Source organism: Balaenoptera ricei, chromosome 1, assembly GCF_028023285.1.
Source record: "Balaenoptera ricei isolate mBalRic1 chromosome 1, mBalRic1.hap2, whole genome shotgun sequence".
Classification (NCBI taxonomy): domain Eukaryota; kingdom Metazoa; phylum Chordata; class Mammalia; order Artiodactyla; family Balaenopteridae; genus Balaenoptera; species Balaenoptera ricei.
The window spans coordinates 85,894,555-85,906,676 of NC_082639.1; the positions used below are offsets into that span (position 1 = coordinate 85,894,555).

The following is a 12,122-nucleotide window of genomic DNA, read 5'->3' on the forward strand; positions in this document are numbered from 1 at the left end:
ATGAATGTTTTTCCACTAGACCTTTTTTTTTCCCCCACATTTATCATGTTAATTCTAGAGTCTTTATCTGATAATTCCAATTCTATCTCTGGATATGCTTCTACAAACAACTTGCGAGAAAACTCTCTTGACCTGGGTCACATTTTTTTTTTTTCCCTCAAACCTTATAACTTTTCATTGTATGTCTGAGAGTTTGTGTAAAAGAACAGTAGAGACTTAAATAAATAAAACTTATCTCAGAAAAGGGTGTACCCCTTCTTATGAGGCTGCTAATGTAGGAGACTGAGTTGATCAAATCTGTAGTTAAGCTGAGTCTGGGCTTTGTGTTGATTTTACTAGATCTAGTTCTCCACTGGCTTCAAATGTTTGAGTGTTGGATTAGAAATTTCTCTTCAGTAGGGCTTGGGAACTGAGCCCCAGAAAGACTCCAGAGTCTCTTTATTATGATTAGTCCAGCCACCAACTTTCCAAACCATGGGATGTCTCTTGCTGCCTGCAGACCAGCTGCTAGCTTTTTGTGTTGCCGGGGAGTTCTTTTTGCTCTCTACTTCCACACTGGCCTTCCGTGCTTCCGAACATCTTTCTGCTGAGCATGGCTTCCTCAAGCCTTCAAAAGGGCTACTGCAATACAACTGGTGAAGGCCTAAAATGCCTTGGAGAATTCCTCTCAGGGCTCTTTCCCCACCCCAGGCTTCAGTAGGCCTCTGCCTTGTAACTGGAGAAGGTCCTGATTCCCTTCAGGATGATCTCTCTGAGCTCTGCTGCCTCAGCCCCACATCTGGTAGGCAGCTCAATGAAATAACATGGGAAAGAGTTGGTTGCTAATGGCTGACAAGTTCTCTGCCTGGGCTCCCTGAGGTTCTCACGCATCATACCACTCCAAACACATCCATTAAACATTCTTTAAATCTTTACTGGTTTCTCTGTTGTGATTTCCTTCCCTTCCCACCATTCCTACAGGGAGCAAAACAGTCAAGAGTCTCTCCTCTCCCAAAAAGAGCTTATCACTTTCTGGAATTTATTTCGTTTGGGTTAATCTGCATGGGTTAAAAAAAAAAAATCCAATTTTGCTGATTATCTGACTTACTCTGGTTTTTAGGGTGGGAGTGTAATCTCTTCTGGCTTTCTATCTCCTAACTAGAAGCAGAAGTCCTGCCTGAAATTCAAAGACACAACCTAATTATATTGTATCTATCCTAGCTGAGTTTGAACTGAGAAGGTCTTGGAAGGTGTTAAGCAGAAATAAGGCAAAAACTCTGAGTCGTAACACATGATACAAAAACTTATTGAATAGTAAGTAGGAAAGTATGTTGAATGTAAAGTATTTGAGGTGTAATTATAGTCTGGGTAACAACAAAAATTACTGTTATATGTCATTTTCACATTGATTTCCCATCTGTTTTCTAATAATTCATCTAAAAACTTATTGCATACATAAGTTTTCCAGTCTATAAATGTGTTCATTTTCTGTACTGACACCTCCCCCCCCAACCTTGCAACCCAAGAGCCATAACTAAATTTACAATTTAAACTAAATCAACCACAAAACAGTTACTGATCATTTTAATATTGGGGATTTTAAAGGACACATTATGAAAAAATTAAAATGCAAAAAGCAGCACAAAGTTAAATTAAATTATTTATTATGGAAAGATTAGTTAATCTAGTTACTTCTCTAAATTTTTCATGAATAAAATATTACACAAAATTTCCTTTTGGGTGATCAGTATATAGATCAGAAACTCCCCAAAGAAGCTGTATTAATAGTTAACTCATTCTTTATTAATACTCTAGGCATTTTAACAACATGCAAAGTGAAGTATCTACCTCAAAAATGACTTTAATGATAAGTTATTTCTTTGCTTCATGTACATAATGGATAATTAGCTTAGGAAAAATCTCAAAGGGAGAAAAAAATAGCCAACTGTGAAATTCACAAATACTTTCCTTGGACTGGGTGCAAATGCTATTCAGGCCAATACCAGGGATGCATAAATTCTCTCTATCTTATTTACAATCTAGTCTTGATTAGTTAGGAGCTCATTTTCCAGTTTGTAAATTATCTAGGTCTTTGCTTCTTCTCTTCCCCCTGGCTGATTACCTTTCCCATTTCTCTGCCCTTTAGCACCTCCACCAGAAGGGGAGGAAAATCCAGGTGAAAAGAAAAAGTGAATCATACATGGACATTTTTAAGTATTCTGAAGCTTGACTTTAAAAAGTAATATTTTTTTTCTATTGTGAGTGTTTGTACATCAGACCTCTGTCATCAATTTGAAATTTTACCACTAACAGTCTGAGAAATATCCTTGGGAAATTACCTTCATCTGGATATCAGATTCTAATACAAAATGGGGATGATATTCATGTATTCCTTACAAGGTTATTTGAATTCATAAAATCTCTTTGTCAAATTCTTGCTTCTTTTCCTTCTGTTAAGATTCAGGGCTTGCCTTGGGAAATGGCTCCTTGCCAAAAAATGTGGGTTTTTTTTTTTTTTTTTCTTCCTTCCTTCTTTTTTAAAAATCTCTCTTCTCTTAACACAGTTATGAAATGCACTCTTGGTAGAAAAGTAGAAGCTACTGGCAAAAATATCATATCTTTACTGTTGTATTTCATTCATAATTCTTCTCTATCTGCTATTAAAATGGATAATCACAAGTTACCTGTATGAATGGACCTCATTTTAATGTATATTTTCATGACTTTGATTTTTAAAATGAAGACACATCCCATAGAGTGAAATTTTAAGTAAATTAGAGGGTTCATTTTACACGTTTGTTCTATTAAAGTTTGCCTCATTTGTGATATTTTAAGGATGAAGTACTAAATTTGCCTAGTGATTAAATTAGAAGTCCAGTGCCTCCGTGACCATTCTCCTTTTATATTGTTTACAATTAATTAGATCATATTTGTGCATCACAGATATAGTTTTAAATTCTGATTAAATTGAATCAATTACCCAAACATAAATAATGGTTGAAATAGAAAGACAGTTGTTAAAGAGCAGTCTATAGGCCTTTAAAATAGTACTATTTATTTTTTTGAAAACTGTCTTAAAGAATAAACGGAATAATTTTAAGTAAATACCTTACAAGACCTAAGGGGAAAAATATGAAATTTGTTCCTTGTGAAAAATAAATCTCTGGAATATTCCCTGTAGGGTACAGTGTAAAAGAATAAAATGCCCAGTGGCAAAAAAAAAAAAAAAAAAGTAAAATAGAATAAGTAGTTTGTAACAAAGTTAATGCAACACACATAACTATAGTATCTTATGTTAAATAACAGCCTCTATTTAATAATCTCCAACTTTTAGCCTCTCATAAAACGTTGGTGCTTTTTAAAAAATTAATAAATTAAATGGACCCTTCAAGATAAAAAAAAAAAAAAAAGATAGTTAGGGACTTGAGGGGTCAGGGGCAGTAAGAGGTTTTACTTTCTCCTTTCTCTCTCCTAGTTTCCCTAATACTTTAAGAGAAGAATGATTAGAGCTGATTTCTCCATAAAAACAGAACACTGACTGATGTGAAATATTACCAAATTGATATTAAGTAAATGAGTCCACTGAGCAAACCTCTTCAGCAGTTTGAGTATGGGCTTTGTTTTTAGTTTATGACATGGTCTGGTTATGTAGCAAACATATATAATTGATAAATTGTATCCCTTGCCTCTCTCATGAGCTAGTATATAACCAAGAAAGAGTCTAAATTCAATGCAACATCGCCATCCCCAGGGTCTCTTTCAACATGGTTCAGTGTGTTGGATGCTATACTTCCAAACTGAGGAGACAATATTGTTACTCAAAAGGCAGTCTGACAAATTACAAAGTGGAGGAGAATTTGAGAAAAAGTATGTTGCAGGCAGTTAATACTTGTATATATAAAGTGACTAAAAGCTTTGATGGATTTTCTTAAGATTTTTCCTTTACTGAATGAGATAAAGCCCTAGCATTATTAATCTCCCACAAAGCAGAAGCTTAAAAAAAACACCCAACATTTCTTTTCTTTCTTAACACTGCATAACATCATTTTTAACCTCATGTTAATTCCCGTGTCTCCATATCAAAGTGAATACAATCAAAACACTAGAAAATTTCACAGAAGGTAATAACTGACTGGTGGCTTGGGCAATGGGTAGGGATTGAACAGCCGGGTGACAGGGGTTTAGCCATTTAATCCAACCTGTGATTAATTCCCAGGGCACATCCCATGAAAAGTGCTTTTATAATTTTAAATTTAACCTATTGAATATGCTAAAACAGATTTATTGAAATATAATTCTCTATATACTATATATTATATAAAGTATAACATATAATAATTGCACATATTTAAAGCTTACAATTTTACATACTTTGAAACTACCATCACAATCAAGATAATGAATATGTCTATCATGCCCCCAAATTTCCTTGTGATGCTTTATAATCCCTCCCTCCAACTCCTCCCGTGTCTATGATGCAACCATTAATCTATTTTACATCCCTATAGATTAGTTAACAGTTTCTACAGTTTTATCATAAAATATGTATTTTTTGAGGGGAAGAGGGCCTGGGTTCTTTTTCTCAGCATAATTTTTGAGATTAATCCATGTTGTATGTATCAAATAGCTCATTCTTCTTACTACTAAGTAGTATTTTATTGTATACATACACCACAATTTGTTGATCTATTCAGCTGGACATTTGAATCATTCACAGTTTTTTGCTGTTACAAATAAAGCTGCTGTGAACAGTTCTGTACAAGTCTTTGTATGGACATATGTTTTGGTGTTTCCTGGGTAAATAGCCAAAAGTGGATTATCTGGGTCATATGGTAGGTGTATGTTTAACTTTTTAAGAAACTACCAAACTATTTTCAAAAGTGGTTTTATCACTAGCAATGTATGAGAGTTCTTGTAGTTCCATATCCTTGCTAACATTTGATATGATCAGTCTTTCAAATTTTAGACATTCTAATAGATATATATCTCACTGTGGCTTTAATTTGGATTTCTATAATGACTAATGATGTTGAGCACCTTTTCTTGTGCTTATTTGTCATTCATGATCTTCTTTGGTGAAGTGTCTCTTCACATGTTTTGCTCCAAGTGGGAAGGGTTGTTTGCTTTCTTATTACTGGGTTTTGAAAGTCCTTTAAACATTTTGGATACAAGTCTTTTACCAGATACATGATTTGCAAATATTTTTCCCAGTCTGTAGTTTGTATTTTCATTTTCTTAGCAACAGGTTTGAAGACCGAAGTTTTAATTTGAAAGAAATCACATCTATCATCTTTTTCTTTCAAAGACTATACTTCCAGTATGCATCTAAGAAATATTCAGTATTTCTCTAACCTAAGATAACAGAACTTTCTCCCCTTTTTGTTAAAGGAGTTTTATAGTTTTACGTTTGTCATTTGGGTCTATGAATATTTTGAGTTAATTTTTATATGTCATGTCAGACATGAGTCATTTATTTTATTTTTATTTTTTGCATATGGATACCCAATTTTACCAGCATCATGTGTTGAAAAGACTATATGTTGCCCACTGAATTTCCTTTTAGCATCTTTGTCAAAAATCATTTGTTCATATAAATAATTTGTAGGTTGTTTTCTGGACTTGTTATTCTGCTCCATTAACCTATTTGTCTATCTATCTTTATGCCAATACCACACTATCCTAATTACTGTAGTTTTAAAATAAGTCTTGACATCGGAAAGTTTTAGATTTCCAATTTGGTTCTTTTTAAATTATTTTGGCTACTGTAAGTTCTTTATACTTCCATATGAATTTCAGAATCAACTTGTTAAATTCTGCAAAAAAATCATGTTAATATTTTGATTGTAATTTCATTTTACCTTTAAATCAATGAGGTTACTTGACATCTTAACAATACTCTTCTGATCACTGAACATGATATAGCCTCCCATTTACTTAATTCTTTAATTTCTATAGTAATATATTGTAGTTTTCAGTGTTCACATCTTTCACATCTTATGTCAAATTTATCCCTATTTTATTTTTTTGCTATACTGATATATTGATAAGATATACTTATTTCAGTTTCCAATTGTTAATTGCTAGTATATAAAAAGTACAAATGAGTTTTAAAAGTTGATCTTGTATCTTCAATCTTGCTAAACTCATTTATTATTTAAAGTTGTATTTTGGCAGGCCAAGGCCAGGTTGAGTCGTTAGGCATTTGCCTGGAGTGCAGAATTTAACGGAGTGCAAGACAAGATAGTAATGAAGATAAACAGTATTTTAATGCAACTCTTTAAAAAATCAAATCTGAAAACAGTAACTTGTAAGCTAGCTGCCTGCTTTTGTAAATAAAGTGGTTTTTATTGGTATATTCAGTCAGATTTTCTACATAAATAATCATGTCATCTGTGAATAAAGGTAGTTTTACTTCTTCCTTTGCAATGTGCATATCTTTTATTTGTCTTCTCTTATTAAACAGTACAGGAACTCTAGCACAATGTGTACTAGAAATGGCAAAAGCAAATATCGTTATTTTATTTCCCTTAGGAAGAAAGTATTCAGTCTTTTACCATTAACTAGAATGTTAGCTCTAGGGATTTTTTTAAAATGCATTTTAGAGGGCTAAGAAATTACTTGTATATTCTTAGTTTGCTGAAATTACTTAAAAGTTAGGAAAGTATTTTTGAATTTCTTCAAATGTTTTTTCCTGTTTGTGTTGTTGTTATTATTTAGTTTGCAACTTATGTGAATTATATTATTTTCAAATGTTAAACCTACCAGAATTCCTGGAATAAACCTCATTTGTTCATGATGTATTATATTCTTTATATATTGTTGGTTAATATTTGTAAATTTGTTTAGAACTTTTGCATCTATGTTAATGAGGAACACTGGTCCATAGTTTTCTTTTCTTGTCCTGCCTTTATCTGGTTGTGATATCAAAGTGTGGCATTACAGATTTAGTTAGTATTTCCTCTGTTTTTCTTTTCTGAAAAAGTAGGTGTAGAATTGGCATTATTCTTTCTTAAATGGTAGGTAAAACTCACTCATGAAGCCATCTGGGCTTCTAGTTTTCTTCATGGAAATGTTTTAAACCAGTAATTCAATTTCTTTAACGTTATCCATTGCTTCTTGAATACACTTTGAAAATTTGTGTCTTTAAAGGGATTTGTCCAGTTCACCTAAGTTGATTATCTGCATAAAATTGTTCATAATATTCTGTAATTTTCTGTCTTATATCTGTAAAATCTGCAGTGGTGTTACTTCTCTCATTCCCTATATTGGTAATTTATGTTTCTTCTCCTTTTTTTTTCCTGATCAGTCTGGCTAAAGTTTTATCAATTTTATTTGTCTTCTTAAGGAATCAGCTTTACCTTCCTTGACATTTTCTATTATTTTTCTGTTATTTATTTCATCAATTTCCTCCTCTCATCTTCATTATATCCTTTATGTTATTTTGGGTTTAATTTTCTCTTTTTCTAGTTTTTAAAGGTGGAAGTTGTAGTCATTAATTTGAGATCTTTCTTCATTTCTGATACATGTATTTGATGCTATAGATTTTCCCTCAAGTAATGCTTGTATGATATACTACAAATTTTGATATTTTGTATTTTAATTTTCATTCCATTCAAAATAATTTTTAATTTTGCTTGTGATTTCTCTTTTAACTGAGGGTTATTGAAGTATATTATTTATTTTCTAAATATTTGGGGATTTTCCAAATACATTCCTGTTTTTGATTACAAATTTAATTCTGTTGTGGGCAGAGTATATACCTTGGATGATTTAAATTTTTTCTTAATTGTTTAGACTTGCATGGCTCAGAATATGGCCTATTGTAGTAAATATTATGCATGTACTTGAAATGACTGTGTATTCTGTTGCCTTTGGATGGTGTGTCCAATAAACTTCAATTAGATAAGTTGATAGCATTTTTCAAATCTTCAACAGCCTCATTCTATTGTTTTATTAATTACTGACAGGCAGGTATGGAAATCTCCAATTATAATTTTGAGTTTTCCCATTGCTCCTTGCAGCTCTATCAGTTTTTTATTCAGGTTTCTTGAGCTCTGTTATTAAGTCATAAAACATTTAGGATTGTTATCAACTCTGGATGAATTTTTTTCATCATTATAAGTTGATCTTTTTTTGCCCCTGATAATATCTTTGCTTTTACAATTACTTTGCTATCAGTATTATGATATTTTATTTGAATAGAATTACCACTGTATATCTCCTTCCATTGCTTCAGTATTCTCCTATTTGTTTCTTCATATTTTAAATTGTTTTTTCTTGTAGGCAGCATACAGTTGAATCTTGTTTTTTTTTTAACCAAATATGAAAATCTCTGCCTTTTAATTGAGATGTTTAGACCATTTACATTTAATTTGACTATTGATATGGTTAGGTTTAATTTTACTTTCTTTTGGTGTGAGTACTTTGTTTAATTCTATCTTACACCTTTATTGTTCATGTTTTATCTGTTACTAAGTCACATTATTTTAGTGGTTGTATAGAGCTTAGAGTATATATCTCTAAGTTATCACAGTCTACCTTCAAGGGATATAAAACTTTACATAAGGTTTTAGAAGCTTACAGTAGTATACTTCCATTTCTTCCTCACAACTTTTGCACTATTGTTGTCATATATTTTACCTTCATGTATGTTATAAACTCCCCACACTATCTTATAATATGTTTTTGTTTAAACAACCAATTCTCTTCTAAAGTGAATAAATAATTTAAAGAATTATGTACCCATGTAGTTACAAATCTTAGTGCTCTTTACTCCTTTGTGTAGATCCATATTTCAACCTGGCATCATTTTCCTTCAACCTAAACAGTTTCTTTTAACATTTCCTGTAGTGCAGATTCCTGGTGATGAATTCTTTCCATCTTTTTATGATTGAAAAAGTACTTATTTCACTGTATTCTGAAAGATATGTTACTGAATTTTGAAATCTAGGTTAACAGTTTTTGTTTGCTTGTTTTTTAAATCTTTCAGCACTTTAAAGATGATCTCTAACTTGCACTGTTTCTTTTTTTTTTTCACCTCAATGCACAACTTTAATTATCTTACAACTTTACATGTCAATTATACCTCAATAATAATAAATTATACCTTAATAAACCTGAAAAAGCGAGGGAGGGAGGAAGAAACAAAGTGAATTACCAAAAACCAAACCTGTCTCAAGGGAGGACACTTTTCTATTCAGTGACGCTAACTCCATGATCGGGCTAGAATCCCAGACTACGGGAACGTTATCTACTCACCTGCTAGAATAAAGCATGGGTTTGTCTCTGAGCCGACACTCTACAGAGAGGGTAACTCATCAGTTACTCAGGGCCTCTCAGCCTCAGAATCCTCCATGGTGAGATGGGGGTGATAATCACGGTACCTGTCTCGTAGGCCTTAGGAAAATTAAGTAATGAAATCATGTATGCATAGTGCTTAGGGCTCAATATGCCTCAGACATCATTATTTTTCTAGAAGAGTCTTCAAGACCAAGGAAGGGAAATGACTCGCCTAGGGCCCCACGGTTGATTCACAGCAGAAGCAGGATTTGGACCCAGACTTGTGGCTCTTGGTGTGCTGCCCAGTGAAGCCTGTTCTAAACCCCTGAGAGCAGGGGCTTCTCTCAAGCTCTAATCACCAAAACTGCATTGAAATTTCCCAGTGAGAGAAAGGCCCCTCGGCCCAAGTCTGACGAAGAACCTAGAGCCAGTCAGGCTTTCCCCTCCGATGACATGAACCCCACCCCATGCGGTGTGCCTGGTGGGCAAAGGTGCCCCATCCACAAGCACGAATCACCCCACCGCCAGCAGGGCCAGGGATGGATGGCTCATCCCTCTTTATTTTTTAAAAAATCTTATTGTATTTTGGAAGAACACTTAGCATGAGTTCTACCCTCTTAGCACGGTTTTAAGGGCACAATACAGTGCTGTTGGCTACAGACGCAGTGCTGTACTCAGGTTCTCTAGAACTCGTTCATCTGCCTTTCGCCTGAAGCTTTTTGCCCGTTGATGATAACTCCTCATCTCCCCAACCCTTCAGCCCCTAGCCACCATCTTTCCGCTCTTCGAGTCTATGAGTTAGACCATGTAAGATAGCTCATATGAGTCGGATCACGCAGGATTTGTCTTTCTGGGACTGGTTTATTCCGCTCAGCACATGTCCTCAACGTTCATCCTGGTGGGAACACAAAACGGTGTAGCCTCAATGGAAAAACAGTATGGAGGCTCCTTGGCAAATTAAAAACAGAACCACCTGTGGCTAACCCAGTTTATAGAAGAAGTGACAACCGGAGAGGTGTCTTTCCAGAGTTCCCGCGGTGAAGAGGCAGAGCTGGACCCAGTTCTGAGCTGCAGAGCCCGTAACCTGCACTGTTTCTGATGACAAATCAGAGCAGTAACCCTTGTGTTAGGTTCCTCTGTATGGAACATGCTTTTTGTCCCTGACTGCTTTGAAGTTTTTCTCTTTATCACTGGTTTAATTAAGTTGATTATGATGTATTACCTTGGTGTAATTTTATTCATGTTTCTTGTGCTTGGAGTTCATCAAGTTTCTTGTTTATTATTTTTATTTGTTTGTTTTTGTTTTGTTTGCATAGTGGGAGGCTTATAGTTTTAAGAAAAATTGGGAAAGTTTGGTCTATTATTTCTTCAAATTTCAGGAATTCCAGTACATATTAGGCCACTTGAAGTTTCTCCCAGCTCACGAATGGTATGTTTACTTTCTTCTCTCTCTCTCTCAACCTCTGTGTGTATGTGTGTGTGTGTGTGTGTGTGTGTGTATGTGTGTTTGTGTGTGTGTGTGTTTCACTTTGGATAGTTTTTATTGCTGTATCTTCAAATTTACTAATTATTTCTTCTTCAGTGCCAATATGCTGATAATAACTTCCAGTGTGTTTTCCATCCCTTTTGTTGTAGTTTTCATGCTTGGAATTTTGATTTAGGTCTTTTATCTATCTTCCATGGCTTAACTTAGCCTTTTGAATGTATGGAATAACAGTTTTAATGTACTTGCCTGTTAATTTTAACATCATATCAGTTTTAACTGATTGATTTTTTTTATTATTTTGGGACTATTTTCCTATTTCTTTACATACTAGGTAATTTTTAATTGGATGCCAGACATTGAACTTTATCTTGCTTGGTACTAGATATTTTGTATTCCTAAAAATATTCTTGAGCTTTTTCCTGAGTTGCAATTAAATTACTTGGACATATTTTTATCCTTTCAGGTCTGGTCTTTAAGGTTTGTTGGGCATAACCAAATCAGTGCTTGGCCTATGGCTAATTGTGAATCATTTTGGATTTATTTTGATTTTTGTACATTAGACAGATCTTTTTTCAAAAAAATAATAAAGTAGTGCCACTAGATAATTGTACTGGATTTTAGCAAAAAAGCGAGGCTGGGAAATATCTATGTCCTCTGGAATTCACGAACAATATTACAAAATCATTACTTAAGCTGTGGTGTAAAAAAGAGAAGAGCTTCCTGGAGGATATACTAGGCTTCCCTTCAATACCTGATCCAGCAGTTTTCTAATCTATTTAAAATAAATCAGCATGGGAATATGTAGACATTTATAGAAACAGGGACTTTATAAGCTCAAATAATTCCAGATGGAGCAAAGAAGGAATGCCTCCAGTTGCAGAGACTCTTACGTTTCTGTTGGTGAATACCCTTTTTGGGATAGGAGGAGAGAAGAGCTAAGGTGCTGTTTGTGCTTTGTAAGCTCTGTGATCAGAAAGCAAAAGTAATGAACTTACACTGATCATTGCTTCCTGACAATACATTTATTGTAGTTCCATTTGTTACAAATGTATCTGAACAGACTGAATGGGTAACACAATCCCCTATTTCTAATTAGCTGGACTTAATTATACATACTTCAAAGAAAAGGAAGACCACTTCTGCTGAGTCAGCCTTTGTGGCACCTGTAAGAAGACTGTGCAGGAGTAATGGGGTGACGAATGTCCACTGAATAAGTAGTGAGCATCCTCCTGCTTGGAGGATAACTAGATCTGACTCAGTCCCTCGACTTCCCTATTTTCAAATACAGAACTTAAAATGAGGCCAGGTAACAATTCAAGCCAAGGTCCACATTGAGTCACTGGCATTGTTTTCTATAGACACCTACATCCCTACAAAG

General features: G+C 34.1%; 1 protein-coding gene across 2 annotated transcripts in view; it reads right to left on the reverse strand.

Annotated features, from left to right (window-relative positions):
* Window positions 1-12,122, reverse strand: part of DPYD (dihydropyrimidine dehydrogenase) — an 809,798-nt gene that overhangs the window by 313,665 nt on the left and 484,011 nt on the right. The window lies entirely within an intron of this gene.